We start from the raw sequence: 20,883 nt of genomic DNA, 5'->3' as shown, positions 1-20,883 counted from the left end.
TTGTTTTTCACTGGTTCTGAACAGATTTAACATTTTATTCTCCTATCTTGCTTATTCTTACTCCATTCTCATATTTTGCATGCTGTTTTCCTAAGAAATCACATCCATGATAATAAATTCCCCAATGGGAAGGCAAGATAATTTGCAGTTCTTTTCTTATAAATATTAGGTTGATTTATAAGAGTTGCTCTGGGCAGTTACAGTTTGTTTTCAATGAGGAAGGATCTAACTGTGAACATACTGTACATGGCAATTAGACGTTATTGGTGACCATAGGAATTGCTGAGGACAGGGAGAGGGAGGAAGAGGTGTGATATGGGGCATTTTTAGGACTTGGAGTTACCCTGAATGATATTGCAGGGACAGATGTAAGACATTGCATATCCTGCCATAACCCACTGGATGGACTGGGGAAGAGTGTGAACTACAATGTAAACTATGGTCCATGCAGTGTGGCTGTGCTCCATGGTGTATTCACTAAATGCAATGAATGTGCCTTACTGATGAAAGGAGATGTTGATGTGGGAAGAGCAGGAGGTGGATTGGGGAGTCGGGTATATGGGAAATGCTTATGTTTTTAATGTAACATTTTGTGTGATCTATTTATCTTGAAAAAAAAGACAATTTTAAAAAATTGAAAAAAAAAGAAGTTATTATGGCAAGAAAAACCACAACCTACTTCTTACAGCAGCACTGAAATAACCAGAGAACAATAGCCAAAATTTAAGGATTAAGGTAGTGTTTGTTTTTTATTTATAGAGAAAAAATACCTTTACAGAAATCTTAAAGGAAAGAAATAACTTGCACTCATAGAAAAAGATATCAGAATATAAAACTGCAACTATGTGACTGCAGTCCTTCCCTATCTCCTCAAAGAGCAGATTGGAAGAAGGCAGTTTCAGTGAAGCCAATAAGCAATCTGCAAAACAGGAAGACTTAGAAACTGTACAAATACAATTAAAATCTAAACTTGTTTTGCTTTTTTTAAAAAAATTAATAAATTGAAAGTCCTGCTTTAGTGACAAACTACTCCCAACAGAAAATAACCCCAATACACTCTTGCTGGGAATAAACTTAAGTTTACCAGCCAACTTATATTGCCAAACTCTGTGTGTATATAAGCATATATGTATCTTTTAAGTAGTTTTCTCCTTTAGAAAAACACACATATCCACACACCTGTATATATTTACATATAAATGTATGTATAAATTTACATATAAATATAAAATACTACTACTGCTCTGTGTTATAAATGGAAGACAAAGGAATAAGAGCTTTTTCTTCTTCTTAAGGTATGTATATCCATTGAGTTAATACTCTGGGCTTTGCTTTCAGGTTGGGGCATTCAGCTTCAAGCAAGGGAAGCATAACAGCCAAGAGACCAAAGGGATTTTCCTCCTGATCTCCCTAACCCTTCCTTCTCTACTAATTTCAAATTCAAAAAGAAATTTGGTTATAATCTTTTCAAATAATGAAACTTCCCACCAAAATGGGGTGATGTTCTAAGGGAACTACAGAGTAAATCAGGGCTCCCTTACCTTCACCTACCTCACAGAAAAAGGCCTGCTCTCCCTTCACAAACACAGATGCTCTCAGTCCAGATAGCTATGCCTACGGGACAAACACACCTGCTTAAATGGAAGCTGTGGTTATATCTCCCCACTCCCTCTTCCCACCAGTGTACTGTTTTCAAAAGCTCTAGTGATAGGAAAAAAAGAAGGATGGAGTGGGTTTGCAGAGATTAACAACTTAACCCCTCTACCTTAGATCAAAAAAGCAAAAATTGTTAACTGGATATAAGGAATAAAAAAGACTTTGATATTCTGCCCTCTGATTTACAGTTAGTAGGACAATTGGGAGAGAGAAAAAGTGGGAATGAACATGAAGAACTGGGAGAGGTTTGATGGCTAGAGGTCTGGTCCACTTAGTTTTTGTATTGGAAGTGTTCTTCACCGGTCTTGTTGAGAAGACTTGTGCATATGAGGACTCCTGTTACTGTATGGTGGTCACAACTGGCAGAGAAGAAGCAGTCTTCAAAGTAACCCTTCTTGGAGGTGGACTTGGCCCAGTAGTTAGGGCATCCACCTACCACATGGGAGGTCCGCAGTTTAAACCCCGGGCCTCCTTGACCCATGTGGAGCTGGCCCATGCGCAGTGTTGATGCGTGCAAGGAGTGCCCTGCCATGCAGTGGTGTCCCCCACATAGGGGAGCCCCATGCGCAAGGAGTGCGCCCCATAAGGAGAGCCGCCCAGCATGAAAGAAAGTGCAGCCTGCCTAGGAATGGTGCTGCACACATGGAGAGCTGACACAACAAGATTACGCAACAAAAAGAAACACAGATTCCCAAGCCGCTGACAATAAAAGTGGACAAAAAGATGATGCAGCAAATAGATACAGAGAACAGACAACCGGGGTGGGGGGCGGGGGGGATGGGGAGAGAAATAATTCTTTAAAAAAAAAAAAACAACATCAAAGTAACCCTTCTTCTCCTGGTCAACAGTCTGAGGAATGTGGATATTCGAGCCACAGTTGGCCATGCTGGCAAAAAAAAACACAATTTATGTTGCTTGTTTCATGTAATCCAGTTAGGCACTGGGCATTCTCCAGGTCCCCTTGGGATCATAGGAGCAGATGTGGTACTTGTGTCACTTTGCTTAGTCTCTCAATGGACTCCTCAATGTACTTCAAACCATTCTCTTCTCACATGGCAGTGATGCTGAAGTTGGTATGGCTGCGTGCACCATTCCAGTCCCCAGGAATGGGCTTAGAATTAAAGGTCACTATTCACATATATGGTATAAGAAGAAATGGGGCACCCAAAGATGATCTCCCATGTTGATTCTTTCAAAGGGTCCTACTTGGAATTCCCACTGGGCAGGCATGACCTCATCATTTGTTCCCTCAATCCAGTGCACAAGCAGGCTCAGAAGTGGGCCTCCATAATGTCTAAGCCATAGGTTCTGTCTGCAGTAATATGTCATACAGTAATATGAGCCATGGGACCCAGAGAAGCCTTTGAAAGACCAGCTGAAGGAATGTTCATCTGGCCCCATCACGATATATTACTGCTCCATTCCAAACCAGGGGTGCTGTTTGCTCACCATGCCTATTATTCATTTACAGGTGTGCCATAAATTGGTCTCCACAGGCTTTTGGTTATACTTGAAGTCTTCACAGAACACCAGTTTGTTATGTTTGTTGGGGACCTTTTGGAAAGTGTCCCAAAACATGACAACGGGGAAGAGATACATGTCACTGTTGGAGTTTTCACACTGAAGATTCCTAAAGATATCAAAATTGTACCTGGACAGCTCTTCAACACACTTGGGCTCCCTGTGCAAGATGTGGGTCTTGCAGCACAGTCTTTCTCAGTGCCATTGATCCAGATATACATAGTTTGGATTTTCTCACCCTGAAGCAAAGTCAGGTATACCTTCTTAATGTCTTTGTTCAGGTGGGATCTTGCTGAGGTGGCCGTGGTGGAAGGTGTTTTGGGTGGTGAGCAGAACAGAGGGTGAGCAGTCCATGAGAGTGATGTGAGGAGAGGAGTCTGGGCTTGAAGGTCAGATGCGCAATTCTTCTCTATTCTCAGTGTTATTTTTAATGAGTCTTTGGTAATTTGCACTTATCCAATTCTAGAGGACTGAGTGACAAAAACAATGGAGAGTAAATGGGAAAGAATTAGGGCATAAGCCATGTTTTAATAAACGACCAAGAGAAGCATGGAGGTCACTGAACCACCATGGTACCATTGTGACTACCTAGAGCTTTGAAAAGCATAAGGAAAATAAAACCATTTTGTGACCTGCTAGAGGTTAAAAACTAGTTTTATGGCAGACATATAATTTATGTATTCTTCCCTACAGTAAATGTTATAAATAATATAAAAAGCATATCTTTCTTTCACTCTCAGTGGCAGATCCACCCAGCTCAGAATATATGGATGGCCCTCTTCAGGATAAAGAATTTTAAAACTATGCATATAGAATGAGATAGTGAAGCATTTAATTAGAACCAGAAATCACAACTAATTGCATATTTAAAAAAACTGGCAATGCCAAAATATGACAATAAAAAGAAAAAACAGTATTTTTTTAAAATAAATCACATTTTAATTACCTGGCTTTGTTCAATCCACAAAAATCAGTACACAGCTTTTTCTAATATATTTTCCCTATGTGGCCAAATGTATTTTCTAAAACCTTTCACGTTCCACCTTTCATTTTGCAACCCCAGAGCCAACTCCCCTAACATTCCTCATCAATGGCTATTGCAGTCACCTCAAATAATGATGGAGCGGGTGATGAACTATAGTTGCCCAGACCTTCACAACAATAAAGAACTAAAATAAAGGTCACCAAGGAAGATAGCTTCCAAAGTCCCCTGGAATACCTTTTCTTGAATGTTTTAACCCTCCTGAAACTTTCCCTCCCTGTGGCTGCCATGGTCTTGAACTTGCAGCACTCCTTTCCTTCTGTCATTTACTTCAGGGGCTGCAAGGATCGTAAGGTGCTCCTCGGAGGGGTATGAAGTATTTCTGTGCTTATGACCTAACCTGTGTTTCTTCCACGCTGGGCGAGCGGGTTTGTATCCACAAGCCCACAACCAGCTGCTGTCTTCTGGCAGCACTTTAGACCCTTGGCATTAAGCATAAGTCGTTTTTAAAAGTATCAACATAAAAAAACAGAAATAAGGATTTTATTTGCTGTACTTTCCACTCTTCCTTTGGAAATTTTCTCTTTGGTTCCCCTGAGGCTGACCCCCCCTCAAGCATGACCTTGACCTCTCAAAGGATAAAGAACAAAGAATGTTGCCTGGGGGTGGGAGCCCTGGGAAGTGAGAGGGGAGCAGTCAATTTTAAAGTTAACTGCCTAACACAACTCCGTAACAATTTTGGGTTGTATTTTCTTTGTTTTCTTCTTCATCTGTCATTGGTTTATGATATGATTTTCTGTAGAGAAAATAGATAATTCAGTCTTTTCACAAGAATGGTTGATAAAAATTTATCATTGCTAGTTAGGAAGCTAAAGCATGCAACTTCACATGCAGATGTTCTCAATGCTTATAGAACTGCTACAGTTTGTGCCCTGTTAACATATGAATCATGATAAACTATATTTTACACAATTGCCATCAAAGAATAAATAAAAGTATTATGCACAGTTTCATACACTGTATTTTTGAGTGCATTCCTGTCAGAAGGAAACTTCCTTTTGGTTAATTAACAGTGAGAACTGAATCTTCTGCATATATTTTTGCACATCAAATGATTGAAGAAATTTTCCATAGACTAGTTTCTGTCTATATACATTTCCAACCTTGCCTGTCTTCAGATAGGCACATACTTTCATTGCCAAATGCCGTACAGTACATTCATATAGGGAGGATATCTCTGGCTTTGTAACTTTCTTTTACTATGCTGAATAAGTCTGACCAGTGAGGAACAGGAGTATTTCTGGGAACTATTCCTTTTTCAAGATGGTTAGCAACAATTTATCTATACATAAGACTAACTGCAAGCCATATAAATATATTCCACTACATTTAAGCTAAACTCAACTTCTCCTTAACTGGCTCTGAAAAATATTCACAGCTACTTCAACACCCCCTGACCTTAGAGAAAGGGAAATGGATGGAAATCAGAGTAGAAAGTGATAGTAGTCAATCAATGTAATAAATAGGTTAAGAAATCCTATTTTTCACATTTTATAAAAGCACACTACCATGTGAATCCATTGCTGGGGATGATCCCAGGGCCAATTAGCACCTCTCATCTAATCCATCATCCAATCCCATCAGCTCCACTTTGAAAATAGCTCCAGAACCAGATCATTTCCATTGAGCTATACCAGCAAAAGTTTCATGTCCTTCTGCTGAATCATCAGCTCTTCCAGAGTTCATTAATCTCTGTTTTGGTTTGTTCATTCATGGAATTATTATTTCATTATTTTATACAATTTTATGAAGGAATATTCAGATATAATTTTTGTCCACACAGGAAAATCATTGTGGTTTGTTCCTCTGTTGCTCTTTTCCACTTTTGGAAAATAGAGTATTTTGACTGATGCTTTGACAGTTCCTTTTTATTCATTAATTATCATTGAACGATTTGGATTATCCTTTCTCACTTATTTGCAAGAGGCTCCAATAATGAAAAATGGGTCAGGGTAGCATTCCATATATCACATTCCAAAGACTCTACACTCTGTTGGCACAGAGGCAGAATATTTTCTGCAAATATGGTTACCGTGTTTGGTTCTTTGTCTATCCACACTTCTTTGACTTCTCTAAGTCAAATCTACTTCAGGGGGACTGTATTAGTCAGCCAAAGGGGTACAGATGTGAAGTACCAGAAATATTTTAGCTTTTATAAAGGATATTTATTTGGGGGAAAACTTTACAGTCACAAGGCCATAAGGAGTCCAACTCAAGGTACATTAAAGGCATTTTCTTAACCAAAATCTGTTTCCACGTGTTGACACAAGATGGCGGGCGATATCTACAAGGGTTCAAGGGTTCAGCCTTCCTCTTTTTTTCTGAGTCTCTGTGGTCACAGAGTCTTCTGATCTCAGCTGTAGGCTGGCATAAGGCTCATCTCCCTTCCCACAGCTCCTTTCTTTACAGGCTCATGTGTTCTGTTCTCTTCACAAGGTCAGCTGTAGACTATCAGTGTCATCTCTTATGTTAATTATTTCAAATCAGTGTTATCTCTTAGGTTAATTATTTCAAATCACTGAGATCATGCAATATTTGTCCTTTTGTATCTAAGTAATATTTCGGTTTATGTACATATCACATTCTATTCTTCCATTCATTGATTGATGGACACTTGGGTTGCTTCCATCTTATGGCAAATGGGAGTAATACTGATATGAACTTCAGTGTGTAAATATCTGTTTGAGTCCTTGAGCCCTTGCTTTCAATTCTTTGGGGTATATACCAAGTAGTGGGGTTTCTGGGTTATGTGGTAGCTCTACTCTTAGCTTTCTGAGGAACTGCCAAACTGTCTTCAACAGCAGATGCACCATTTTACATTGCCACCAGCAATTAATGAGTCTTCCTATTTCTCTGCATCTTCTCCAACACTTGCTATTTTGCACTTTGTTAGCAGCTGTTCTAATAAGTGTGAAATATTATCTCACTGAGGTTTCAATTTGAATTTCTCTAATGGTTAATGATGTTGAGCATCTTTTCATGTGCTTTCTGGCCATTTGTATATTTTCTGTGGAGAGATGTCCATTCAAGTCTTTTTAAAAAACATATTTTAATTTATTTTTAAAAGATACATAGAACATACAAAATGCTACATTAAAAAATATAGGAGCTTCACATCTGCACCACTCCCCACACCCCCACCCCAATTTTGCTACATCAACAACTTCTTTCATTAGTGTGATACATTCATTGCATTTGATGAATACATTTTGTAGAACTACTAAACAGCATGGATTATAGATTATATTGTAGTTTGCACTCTCTCCAAGTCCATTCAGTGGTTTATGGTAGGATATATAATGTCCTGCTTCTGACTCTGCAATATCATTCAGTATAACTCCAAGTCAAAAAAAAAGGCCCCCATATCACACCTTCTTTCCCTTTCCCTGCCTTCAGGAGCTGTAGAGGCCACTGTCTCCACATCAATGGTGTAATTTCTTCCATTGCTAGAGTCATAATAAGTCTACAGGAGAGTGCCAGTAAGTCCACTCTAGTCCATATTTTATTCCTTCATCAGAGGACCATGGGGTGGCAATGCTCACTCTGATTCTCAGTTGAGAGGGGATTTCAGTCCTACACTACTGATGAATGGTACTCTCCCACCAGCAACTGTAGACTCTCTCAGTTCCTTGGTGTGGTGGTTGTCCATTCTAACCTCCCTGTCAACTGACCTGGTTAAGAACAACAAATGGAGAGTAGGTGCTGCAACATCCCTGAGGCTCAGGGCCCATCTGGCACATGGACATCCCAGAGATTCAAGTCTCCTGGCCATACAAAAACCCTAATACCAATCACAGGTTCAGTAAAAGTGACAAAAGAGGCATGCATAGAGAGGTCACATCTGAGTCCAAATCCATCACAGTCAGGAACACAAATTCCAAAGTAAGGCCCACTGGCAAGGCACTGAACTCCAGAGCCATCTGCCATGACCATAGGACCTGGGTGTCTCCATAGCCCTCAGGAGCACCAATACCTGGGATTGTATCTTCTGTGGCTGCCTCTAAGATCCTGTTGAGATGTGCATAAGCATGACCCTTCTGAAGACATCCTGATTTTTAACCATATAAACTCATTTGACTTTACAATTTCCCTTTTTTATTCAAGATATTTTACTAGTTGCAACACCAGTTGGTGCTTGGTAGTAATCTCTCAGTGCCAGGGAGGGTCATCCCCAGGAGTATTGTCCCACACGGGACAGGGGTGGGGGGAAAGTAATGTATTTATTTGCTAAGTTTGGCTTAGAGAGTGGCCACATTTGATCAACATGGAGGCTCTCAGGAGGTAACTCTTAGGCACCCTGCAAAACTACACCAAGTTGAAATTTCTAGCACAACAGGCTCATAAGCATAGTAATCACTATCAAGGGCCCATCATTGGACCTTCCTTCTTCACTGGGCATTGCCCTTGCACTTGGTGGATTGTTGCTGTTCCATTGGGTAATGTGGCAACAGCTCCCCAGGATGTGAACACAGCACACCCTCAGTTGTCGTGTTTTTCTCTACCCACTGTGTCAATACACAATGAACATCTGAACATATCTATATACACTATATGCATGCCCAGGTGAACTCCCTTCATGCATCCCCCATTAATGACACCCTAAACCAATGCTCCTGACCTGCCACAGTTGAAACCCTCTATTATCAAGAACTTCTTTGAAAATGAAGCCTAATATACCAGGAAATTCAAATAATAGGAACATGAAATAGTAATAATAGGTTTAAACATTAGAAATAAAATACATAACAATTTAGAAAAACTAAAATAAAGTAAAAATTATTAAGGGTATTAAAATGAAAAATATTATAAAATTTTTCTGATATTTTACCTTTCATCACTGTAATATATGTTCTCATGTGTGCACAGTGTCAAGACAATCTCTTCCTTTTCTTCCTCAGTGTCTTAGCTCTTTTTTTTTCATTATATCTTCAAAGAAATTTTAGGTCAAAGTAAAGTCACATACAGAATACAGGAGACTCCCATGGACCCGACATCCTCTCCTTTTTGACTCATCCCCACCAATGATTTTTTTTACATGTGGATGTTACATTTGATAAAACTGATGTACAAATATTGAAACATAGTTACTAACCATGCACATTAGTTTACATTATGGTTTACATCAAGCCCACTCAACTGTTAGAGAATGCCTTCTTCAACAAATGGTGCTTGGGGAACTGGATATCCATATGCAGAATAATGAGAGAGGAACACCACATCACATTTTATACAAAAATCAACTCAAGATGGATCAAAGATCTAAATATAAGAGCCAAGACCATAAGGACCTTGGAAGAAAATGTAGGGAAGCATCTACAGGATATTGTAATATGAAATGGCTCCATGAACTTCATAACCAAAGCATAAGCAGCCAAAAAATAAAAATAGATAAATGGAATCTCCTCAAAATTAAAATATTTTATACCTCAAAGGAGTTTGTCAAGAAAGTGAAAAGACAGCCTAACTAATGGGAGAAAATATTCAGTAAATATATACCTGATAGGAGCCTAATATCCAGCATATATAAAGATTTCCTACTCCTCAAAAATAAAAAGTCAAACAACCCATTTTAAAAATGGGCAAGAGAATTGAACAGACACTTCTCCAAAGAAGAAATGCAAATGAGAAAAATGCACATGAAAAGATGCTCAACATCACTAGCTATTAGGAAAATGCAAATCAAAACTACAATGAGATACCATTTTACACCCATTAGACTGGTGGCTATTAAAAAAACAGAGGACTACAAGTGTTGGAGAGGATGTGGAGGAATAGGAAACCTCATCCACTGCTGGTGGGAATGTAGAAGGATCCAGTCATTCTGAAGAACAGTTTGGCAGTTCCTCAAAAAAGTAGCTATAGATTTGCCATATGACCCAGCAATTCTACTGCTGAGTATATACCCAAAGGAACTGAAAACAAGGACACGAACCAATATACGCACACCAGTGTTTTTAGCAGCATTATTCACCATTGCCAAAAGCTGGAATCAACCCAAATGCCCATCAACAGATGAATGGATAAACAAAATGTGTTACATACATACAATGGAATAGTACTCAGCTCTAAGAAGAAATACTGTACTAACACATGGGATAACATGGATGAATCTTGTGCACCTTATGTTAAGTGAAGTAAGTCAGGTATTGAAAGACAGATACTACATGGCCTCTCTGATATGAATTAAGCAAACCAAGCTGTCTCAGAGAGCTTGAGTGTGCAATATAGGCTTATAGAAAATAGTGGGGGAGAGGAAGGTTGTGAACCAATGCCTACATGGGCAAAATCTATGATAAGGCAGAGGTAAGTAGTTGTGCAGTGAAGGGATGTGACAGTGGCTTAAGGACAATATTGGCTTGGACTGTGCAGGCTTGAGAGGGGCTAGGGTTGGGAGGATGGCTCGGATGGTCCACGGAATTGGGGGACATTGTTGGGGGGAGCAGGTGAACCCGGAGATTGGCGGATACATGGTTGAAACTATAATGTTGAGAAAACTCTTTTCACAATATAATAAGGAAGGGTTACAGTTTTAGGGTATTGAATGGGGAGCATTTGACACAGGGTGCACCTACAGGAGGCTTCTAGGGAGTGTGAGTGCTCATGTTGTCATAGAGCGTTATATCAGTGGGTGGCGACCCATACAATTAGCAGGAAGTTGTTGTACCTCCCTCTTGGGGAGTCCTGATGTTCTCAAACAGAGGACAGGGTGTCTCTTTAGGGCATGGGGGCTCCCAATATGCTAGTATAGAATAGTGTGTCTTTTCAAGACTTTTCCCCATTTAAAAAAAAATTGGGTCTTCATGTTTTTGTTAAGTTGAAGGATTTTTAAAAATATATTGTGAATATTAAACTTTTTTCCAATATGTGGTTTCCAAATATTTTCTCCAATTGTATAGGTTATCATTTTACTTTCATGATAATATCCTTTGAAATGCAAAATTTTTAATTTTGATGAGGTCTCATTTATCTATATTTTCTTTTATTGCTTGTGCTTTAGGTATAAATTTTAAGAAATGATTGACTCACTTAAGTTGTGAAGATACCTCCCTGCATTTTCTTCTGGGAGTTTGATATTTCTAGCTTTTATATTTAGGTCTTTGAATCATATTGAGATGGTTTTTGTATATGAGGTAGGAGTCCTCATTTTTTGGAAATGGAGATCCAGTTTTGACTTCACCATTTGTTGAAGAGACTATTTTTTTCCTAAGTGAGTGGTCTTTGCCCCCTTGTCAAACACCACATGTCCATAAATATAATGGTTGATTGCTGAGCTATCTATTCTATGCCTTTGTTCTATACAATACATTAGTCCTTGTGCCAGTACTGTGCTATTGTGATTACTGTTGCTTTGTAATAAGTTTTATGATCTAGAAGTGTGAGTGCTCCAACATCATTCTTCTTTTTCATAATGACTTTAGGTAATTGGGGATTACACTTACTTGATGTGGAGACATAAGTTTGATGACTGACTTTTCCATTTCTAAGGAGAAGGTAATTGAAATTTGATTGGGATTGCATTGTTTCTATCTATTTCTTTTTGTAAGATTGACATGTTAAAGATATTTAATCTTCCAATTCATGAACTTGAAATGTCCTTCCATTTATATAGGTCATTTTTAAAATTTTTAATTTAAAAATATCTAGATTATGAAAATGTTACATAAAAATATATATGGGATTCCCATATGCCCTTCTCTCCACACTGCCCATATTTTCTCACATTAACAACTTCTTTCATTAGGGTGTTACATTCATTGCAATTGATTAACAAATTTTGGAGAATTGCCACTAAGCATGTATTACAGTTTATATTGTAGATTACAGTCTCTCCAATACAATTCTGTAGGTTATGGCAAGATATAAAATGACTTGTATCTGTCATTGCAATATCATTCAGGACAATTCCCAAGTCCCCAAAATGCCCATGCATTACACCTGTTTTCCCTCTCCCTGCCCTCAAAACTTCCAGTGACCACTGCCTCCACATCAATGATATAATTTCTTCCACTGCTAGAATCACAATAAGTCTCTGGTAGAATAACATTGAGTCTATTTTAGTCCATTGTTCATTCTGCAATCTTGAGGATTCTTGGATGGTGAAATCCACTCCACCTTTAACTGAGAGGGGTTTGTGATCACATAGGACTGATGTATGGGACTCTCTTGCCTGCAGTTGTAGACACTTTCATTTCCTTGATATGGTAGTTGTCTATCATCACCTCCTTTTTAGTGTCTTGAATGAGGCCAATGAACTGGAGAGTAGGTATTGCAATTCCTTTGAGATTCAAGGCCCAATTGCCATATGGACAGCCCAAAGATTTAAGACTCTTGGACGTACACCTAACAACTCTAGTACTAATTATAGGTCCACATAGAACAACAGAAGAGTCTTGTGTAGGGAAACCACAACTAAATCCAAATCTGTCACTCTGGGTAGCATAAATACCAAAGTAAGTCTCACTGGCAAGGCACCAAACTCCTGAGCTATCTGCCCTGACTACAGTGTCTGGATGTCTTCAGAGCCCTCAGGAGTTCCACTATTTGGGGTGCTATACACTTTGGCAGTCAATGAGATCCTGCTGAGACATGCATAAGCCTAACCTCTGGAGTGACCTCCTGATGCACTTTAAAGTCTCTTAATCATGTAAACTCATTTTCTTTACCTTTTCCCCTTTTGGTCAAGGTCTTTTTCCAGTTGCACTGCTAATTCATGCTTGGTAGTAATCCCTTGGTGCCAGGGTGGCTCATTGCTGGGGGTCATATCCCATGCTGGGAAGGAGGTAAAGCATTTATATGCTGAGTTTGGCTTAGAGAAAGTACACAATTGAGCAACAAGGAAGCTCCACGGAGGAGAACTCTTAGACACCCCATAATACTAGGCTAAGTATCCATTTCAAGAGTAAAGGTTCATAAGCACAGTCATCTATATCAAGGGTCCATCAGTGGACCATCCTCATTCACTAGTTATTTCCCCTGTACTCAGGGAATTCTTGTTGTTTCAATAGAGAACATGGCAGAACTCCCCAGGATGGGAACTCAACATTCCTTCAATTATTGTGTAAATCTTCACCCACTGTGACAATGCCCTATGAACATGTGAACAAATTTGTATGCCTTATATGTATGCCCAGGTGAGCTTCCTCCCATGTATCCACCATTACTGGCACTCCACAACAATGATCCTCATCTCCCACAGCTGTTACCCTTTTGTGATCCAAAACTTCTTCAAAAATTAAACCAATAAAATAGCCAAACACAATTAATAAGAAAATTAAATATTAATGAAAGTTTCAAAAATAAATAAAATGTAAAAAATTAAAAAAATACAAAAATTAGGATAATAGAAACTAAAGAAAAATATTAAATTTTTTTACACTTTGCCTTTATTCTTTTATATCTACAGTGACATTTTCTTCTATTTATTACTGAAGTGTCTTACTTTTTCCATTTTGTCTTCAAAGAAGGCTTAGGTTACAGAAAAGTCACATATTAAATACAGGAGATTCCCATATACGCATCAACCTCCCCAATTTCCCCCTTCCATTATTAATAACACTTTATATGTGGATGTTACTTTTGTTACAGCTGATGTACATATATTAAAACATAGCTACCAACCATGGTCAAAGGTTTATATTATGGTTTACACTTTGGACCATACACTTCTTTAAAAATTAATTTACTGAAGTATATCACTCATACATAAACATACATAAAAAGTAAGTGTATAATATAGTTGTGAACTTACAAAACAAGTGTATATAACATCATACAGGAATCTCATTACTCACTATACCACCAATAATTTGCATTGCTGTTAAATCTTTTAAACTAATGATTAAAGAGCATTGTCAAAACATTACTACTAACCAAAGTATTTTCCCCCAACCAACCCTGTTATTGTTATCTTTATATCATTTATATATGAGCATACATAAAAAATTAAGTGTATAGTAAAATTTGTGAACTTACAAAGCAAACATGCAGAACATCATACAGGGGTCTCATACATCAACCCTCCACCAACACCTTGCATTGTCATGAGACGTTTCTTACAAATTATAGAAGAATATTGTCAAAATCTTACTACTAATCATAGTACTTGCCTTACATTTGGTGTGTTTTTCTTCCAGTCCACCCTATTTTTTTTAAAATATTTTTATGACAGAAGTTTTAAACTTATGAAACAATCATGCACGTGTGCAGAATTCCCATACAACACTAATCCATCAACACACCACACTGTGGTGAATTATTCGCTACAGATAATATCATCTGATTGTTACCATGTCCATAGTCTATATTTGGCTCACATTTTTCATACTGCCTCATTATCAACACAGTACATCTTTTGCACGTATGCAAGAATATTATATTATTACTGCTAACCACAGTTCATAGGTCACTCCAACTGAATTTTTCCCATGATTCTCCACATTGCCAGCACCCTGCAGTAGTGATGAACATTTTCTCTAGCTCACAAAGGACACTCTTGCATCTGTACCATCAACCACAATTCTCCCCCATCTCTTTATTTACTGTGCTATGCGGTTCCTAGATTATTCTCTAGAATTCTGTCAATTGGCATTTACATACTTAGACTAACATTTTCAGTCACATCCCCATTTATAAATTAGCTGTTACTGTGTGTTACCATCCTCTCTATACATTTCCACATGTTTACCATAAAGCTAATTAAAACTTCTATATACATTATATATCAGTAGCCTATCTCAGTCCTCCTCCTATCTCCTTTAAGTATCCAGCACCTACTCCAGATCATGAAAATATTTTCCTATAATTTCTTCTAGAAATTTAAAGGTTCTTGCTCGTATTATCGGTTTTTTGATACATTTTGAGTTAATTTTTGGGTAAGGTGTGAGATAGGGATCCTCTTTCCTTCTTTCAGATATGGATATCCAATTCTTTCAGCACCACTCATTGAATGCACTGCTCTGCCCAAGCTGTGTAGGCTTGACAGGCTAGTCAAAATCACTTGACCATATATGCGAGGGTCTGTTTCTGAACCATCAGTTTGGTTCCATTGGTCTGTGTGTCTATCTTTATGCCAGTACCATGCTGTTTTTACCACTGTAGCTAGGTAATATGATTTAAAGTCTGGAGATAAAGGTTTGCTTTTAATTTATGTGTCTGGCTATTCAGGATCCCTTACCCTTCCAAATAAATTTGATGATGGTGTTTTCAATTACTTTTTTAATGCTGGTGGAATTTTTGCCGGGATTGCATCAAATCTGTATATCAATTTGGGTAGAATTGACATCTTAATATATTTAGTCTTCCAATCCATGAGCATGGAATGTTCTTTCAGTTAATTTAGGTCTTTTTAGATTTCTTTTAACATTGAGCTGCAGTTTACTGAACAGAAGTGCTTTACATCATTGCTTAAGTTTATTCTTGCCTATTTGAGTTTTATCTGTCATATTTTATTTTCATGATTCTTTTGATCATTATAGTTACTTTTATTGATAAACTCTTCATCTCTATACTCACAACTAGGTCTCTCTTTCCTGTCTCTTCTTTTCAGGCTCTAACACACCCTTTAGTATTCTCTGAAAATCTAGTCTCTTGCTTAGAAATTCTCTCAGTTTCTGTTTATCCGTGAATATTCTAATCTCACCCTATTTTTGAATGACAGTCCCTCTGGATATAAGATTCTTGGCTGGAAGGTTTTCTCTTGTAGTATCTTTAATATATCATACCACTACCTTCTTGCCTCTATGGTTTCTGGTGAGAAATCAGCACTTAATCTTATTAGGTATCCCTTCGATGCTATGCATTGTTTTTCTCTTACTGTTCTCAGAATTCTCTCTTTGTCTTTGGCATTTGACATTCTGTTTATTATGTGTGTTAATGTTGGCCTATTCAGATTTTTTTGGATGGGAGTATGTTGTGCTTCTTGGACATGGCTATCTATGTCCTTCAATAGGGTTGGGAATTTTTTTTTTTACCATTATTTCTTCAAATATTCCTTCTGCCCCTTTTCCCTTTTATTCCCCTTCTGGGACACGCATGACATGTATGTTTTCATGCTTTTTGCTATAATTTATTTCCATGAAACCTTGTTCAATTTTTTTCCATTCTTTTCTTCATCTATTCTTTTGCATGCTCACTTTCAGTGGCCATTTTTTCAAGCTGACCAAACCTTTCTTCTGCCTCCTCAAATCTGTTATTATATGATTCCAATGTTTTTTTAAAATTTCATTTACTGCAGATTTCATTCCTATAAGATCTGCTATTTTTTTATGTATGCTTTCAAATTCTTCTTTGTGCTCATCCAGTGTCTTCTTAATATCCTTAATCTCTTTAGCCAACTTATTGAAGTTATTAAGGAGATTTGTTTAAACGTCTATGATTAGTTGTCTCAACTCCTTAATGTCATCTGGAGGCTTATCTTGTTGCTTTAACTGGGCCATAGCTTCCTGTTTCTTGGTATGGATTGAAATTTTAGGTTGGTGTCTTGGCATCTGGCATACTAGAGTATTTATTCTGGGTACAGTTTTTCTCTTTAGTTTATGGCTTCCTCTCCTTTCTCCCTTGCTGGTTGTGCAGTAGGAGCCAAGGTTGTAATTGGTGCTATAAGCTGTGGAGGCTCAAGCTGCCCTCATTGCACCAGGAACCAATGAAGCTTTTCTCAACTTTCTCTTTGCCAGGCATAGGGACAGAGTCACAGCTGTGTGGAATAATACAAATCATGCAGGCTTAGACTGTTGTCACCCAGAGATACTGATGAAGCTTCATGCCCCTTTCTTTCCTGCCTGCAGCTGCAGGTGTGGGGAGCAATCTGTGCAGTGTGGGTACAAGATGAACACAGTTACCCCAGGAGACTTACAATTTTCATTCCGTGCCAGCCAATGGTACCTATAGCTACCTGGATAGGCTGGTGCAGGGGTTGCCAGCCTCCTCCCTGCCTGAGGTGGGGCTGAAGCTTAGTCTAGGGCTGCAGGCTGATCTGGGAGAAAGAAACTTATTCCTACATTCACTGTGATTTTTTCAGTCAGCCGGGCTTTCCCTCAGGCTCTGGGAGGAGTCAAAATACTGTCCGCTGGCCTCTTTCTGAGTTGGGAAGATTCACTGCCCAACTCTTCCCAGGCTTATATCTTAGCCAGCCGAACCTACCAATCAGTAGCTGAAATCAACAGCCAACTGTTTCTTCCTCCCCTGTGTTTGGGAAATGGTGCTTCCAACTCCAGACACAAAATAGCTCCTGGGGTAGCTCATGCAACCAGAGTAGGATAATCACCAGCCTCCATGGCTTGGCCAGTAATTTCCAGGAGAGGCTGACACAGGTTCACACTGCTTCCTCCCTGCTGGAGGTGGCCGTGGGGCCTAGGCTAGAGCTTCAATCTGACTTGGATGGAAAGAAGTTGGTCCCCACCAGCACTATGATTTTCAGTCTGCCTCACTTCCCCTCATGCCAGATGCAGAGTTAAGATGGCAGCTACCAGCCTCTTTCAGGCTTGGACAGGTTCAAACTTTAGCTGTTCTCAGGATTATACTGTAGCCCACTGAATTAACTCATCAGCAGCTGAAGTTGGTGCCCAACCATCTCTTCCTCCTCCATTTTTGGGAAGTGGAGCTTTTAATTCCTTCCATGGAAGAGCTCCCGAGGTGACTTATGCCTCCAGTGGAAGATGTGCCCTAGCCTCCATGGCATGGAGTGCTCTACTTATGAGTCTTCTCTGCAGATGGGCAGTCTCCTCCTTCCATTCTTTCAAATATGTTGCAGGATACTCTGCTGGCCTCCTGGAGTTCCCAAACAGTTGCTTCAGTTACCTCGAGATATCTCTGGGTGTTTACTAACTGCTGTGTACCAAGAACAGTCTCTAGGAGTTCTGTACTCCACCGCCATCTGGCTGGTTGTCTGGACCATACATTTTTATAAATTTTTGCTGAAATTTAAAATGGCTTATATCCATCATAGCTAGATCAAGTAGAACACTTCTGTTGCCGCCCAAATACCCCAATTTCATCTATTCTATTCCTCCCTTCCCCTCTGCTCAGGACCCATGGCAATCAAAAGGCTTCACTAATTGAAGTCCAAAATACATAGTTACTTGCAACAACATGGAGGATTTAATATTATGGATTCTTCTCCCTGTTAGGCACTACCCATTCTCTTGAGAGACACTTGACCCTCTATTTCAGATCATAACAGTCCTCCCCATGATGGGAGTCCCCCACCTTGCTGATCATTATGTTGGTCTTCACTCAGTGATATAACTCACTATGACAAGATGAACACACATGCACTTCCTAGAGGCCTGCCCCAGGTGCACCCTATCCCGAATGCCCCCAGCATACAACACCAACATACAACACCCCAAACCATCAACCCTCACTAGCTCTATTGTCCACAGAGTATTTCCAACATTGTAGTTTCAACTATATACCCGCCAATCCCCAATATTCACCTGCTCCCTCCCCCAATCCTCCCCCCAGTTCCTTGGACAGAACCAACCCATCCTCTCCACCCCACCCCCCTTACAAACCAGCACTGCCCCTCCCAACAGTATCATTACACTATGGTAATGCACCTCCAATATAAAACTACACACTTTCAACTTACAGATTTTGCCCATATGGGTGTTGGCTCACAAACTTCTTCTCCGTTTCAATTTCCAGCAAACCTATCTTCCAGACTCTAGTTCTGTGAGTCTGCTCAATTTGCTTAATTCCTATCAGTGAAGTAATGTAATATTTGTCCTTTAATATCTGGCATGCTAGACACAACATAAGGCCCTCAAGATTCATTCATATTATCCTGTGTGTTAATGCTGTATTTCTTCTTACAGCTGATTAATATTCCATTGTATGTATATACCACAATTTGTTTATCCATTCCACAATTTGTTTATCCATTCATCTGTTGAAGGGCATTTGGTTTGATTCAAAATTTTGGCAATACTGAGTAATGCTGCAATGAACATTGGTGTGCGTATATCTGTTCGTATCCTTGCTTTCAGTTCTTCTGTGTGTATATCCAGTAATGGAACTGTTGGATCATATGGCAGGTTTATAATTAGTTTTCTGAGGAACCACCAAAATGTCCTCCACAATGGCTGCACTATTCTATGTTCCCACCAGCAGGGGATGAGGGTTCCCATTCCTCCACATCCTCTCCAAAACTTTTAGTCTTCTGTTTTTTAATAGCTGCCAGTCTAATGGGTGCAAGATAATATCACATTGTAGTTTTGATTTGCATTTTTCTAATAGGTAGTGATGCTTAGCATCTTTTCAGGTGCTTTGAAGTCATTCGTATTTCATTTTTGTAGAAATGTCTATTCAAATCAGTTGTCCATATTTTAAATGGGTTATTAGGCTTTTTGTATTTGAGGTGTAGGATTTCTTTATATGTGATGGAAGTTAGGTCCCTAACAGTTATATGGTTACTGAATATTTTCTCCTGTTGAGCAGATTGCCTATTCATTTTCTTGACAAACTCCTTTGAAGTGCAAAAGATTTTTTTAATTTTGAGGAGGTCCCATTTATTTATTTTCTTCTTTCACTGCTCATGCTTTTTGTGTGAAGTTCATGAAACCATTTTGAAATATAAGATTCTATTTAAGCTTCCCTACCTTATCTTCCAAGGTCTTTATGGTGTTGGCTGTTATATTTAGATCTTTGATCCATCTTAAGTTAATTTTTGTATCTGCTTTGAGATGGTGTTCCTCTTTCATTCTTTTGGATATAGATATCCAGTTCTCCAAGCACCATTTTTTGAAGAGACCATTCCCTCCCAGTTGAATAGACTGGTGGCCTTGTTGGAGATCAGTTGACTGTATATGCTAGGGTCTATATTAGAATTCTCAATTTATTTCCAGTGGTCAGTATGTCTATCTTTGTGCCAATACTATTCAGTTATGACCATTGTAGCTTTGTAGTATGTTTTAAAGTCAGGTAGTGTGATTGCACCAATTTCATTTTTCTTTTTCAATATGTTTTTGGCTATTCAGTGCCTCTTGCCTTTCCAGATAAATTTCATAGTTTTTCCAATTAGTAGAATATGTTGTGGTGATTTTATTGAGATTGCATTAAATCTGTAGAATAATTTGAATTGTTTAGATATCTTATTGATGTTTAATCTTCCTATCCATAAAGAGGGAATATTCTTCCATTTATTTAAGTCTTCTTTGATTTCCTTTAATAGAGTTGTGTCATTTTCTTCTTTAAGTCATACACTTCTTTAATTATATTCCTAGGTATTTTATTATTTTATTTGTTATTGTACCTGAGATTTTTTTTCTTGATTTCCTCATTAGATTGTTCATTATTGGTGTACAGAAATGTGACTGATTTTTGTGCATTAATTCTTTTTGATTTTTTAAAATTTATTGAAATGTATCACTCATACATAAACATACATAAAAATAAGTGTATAGTTATAGTTGTGAATTTACAAAAAAATCATATATAACAACATAGAGGACTATCATACTTAAACCTACTACTAATAACTTGCATTATTGTTAAACATTTTTAACTGATTAAAGAGCATCATCAAAATATTACTACTAGCTAAATTATTTCCCCCTAACCCACCTTATTATTCTTATTATCATTATATCATTTATATATGACATACATAAACAATAAATGTATAGTAAAAGTAGTGAACTTACAAAGTAAACATGGATAACATCATA

At 38.3% G+C, this 20,883-nt stretch overlaps 1 pseudogene; it reads right to left on the bottom strand.

The window, feature by feature from the left end:
• Positions 1–1,927: 1,927 nt before the first annotated feature.
• The window catches only part of LOC101436103 (glutamine synthetase pseudogene), a 71,175-nt pseudogene continuing 52,219 nt past the window's right edge, over positions 1,928–20,883 (bottom strand).

The sequence above is a fragment of the Dasypus novemcinctus genome, chromosome X (assembly GCF_030445035.2).
Source record: "Dasypus novemcinctus isolate mDasNov1 chromosome X, mDasNov1.1.hap2, whole genome shotgun sequence".
NCBI classification, from domain to species: Eukaryota; Metazoa; Chordata; class Mammalia; order Cingulata; family Dasypodidae; genus Dasypus; species Dasypus novemcinctus.
The sequence above is the reverse complement of the archived record's forward strand: the minus strand, read 5'-3'. Positions and strand labels throughout refer to the sequence as shown.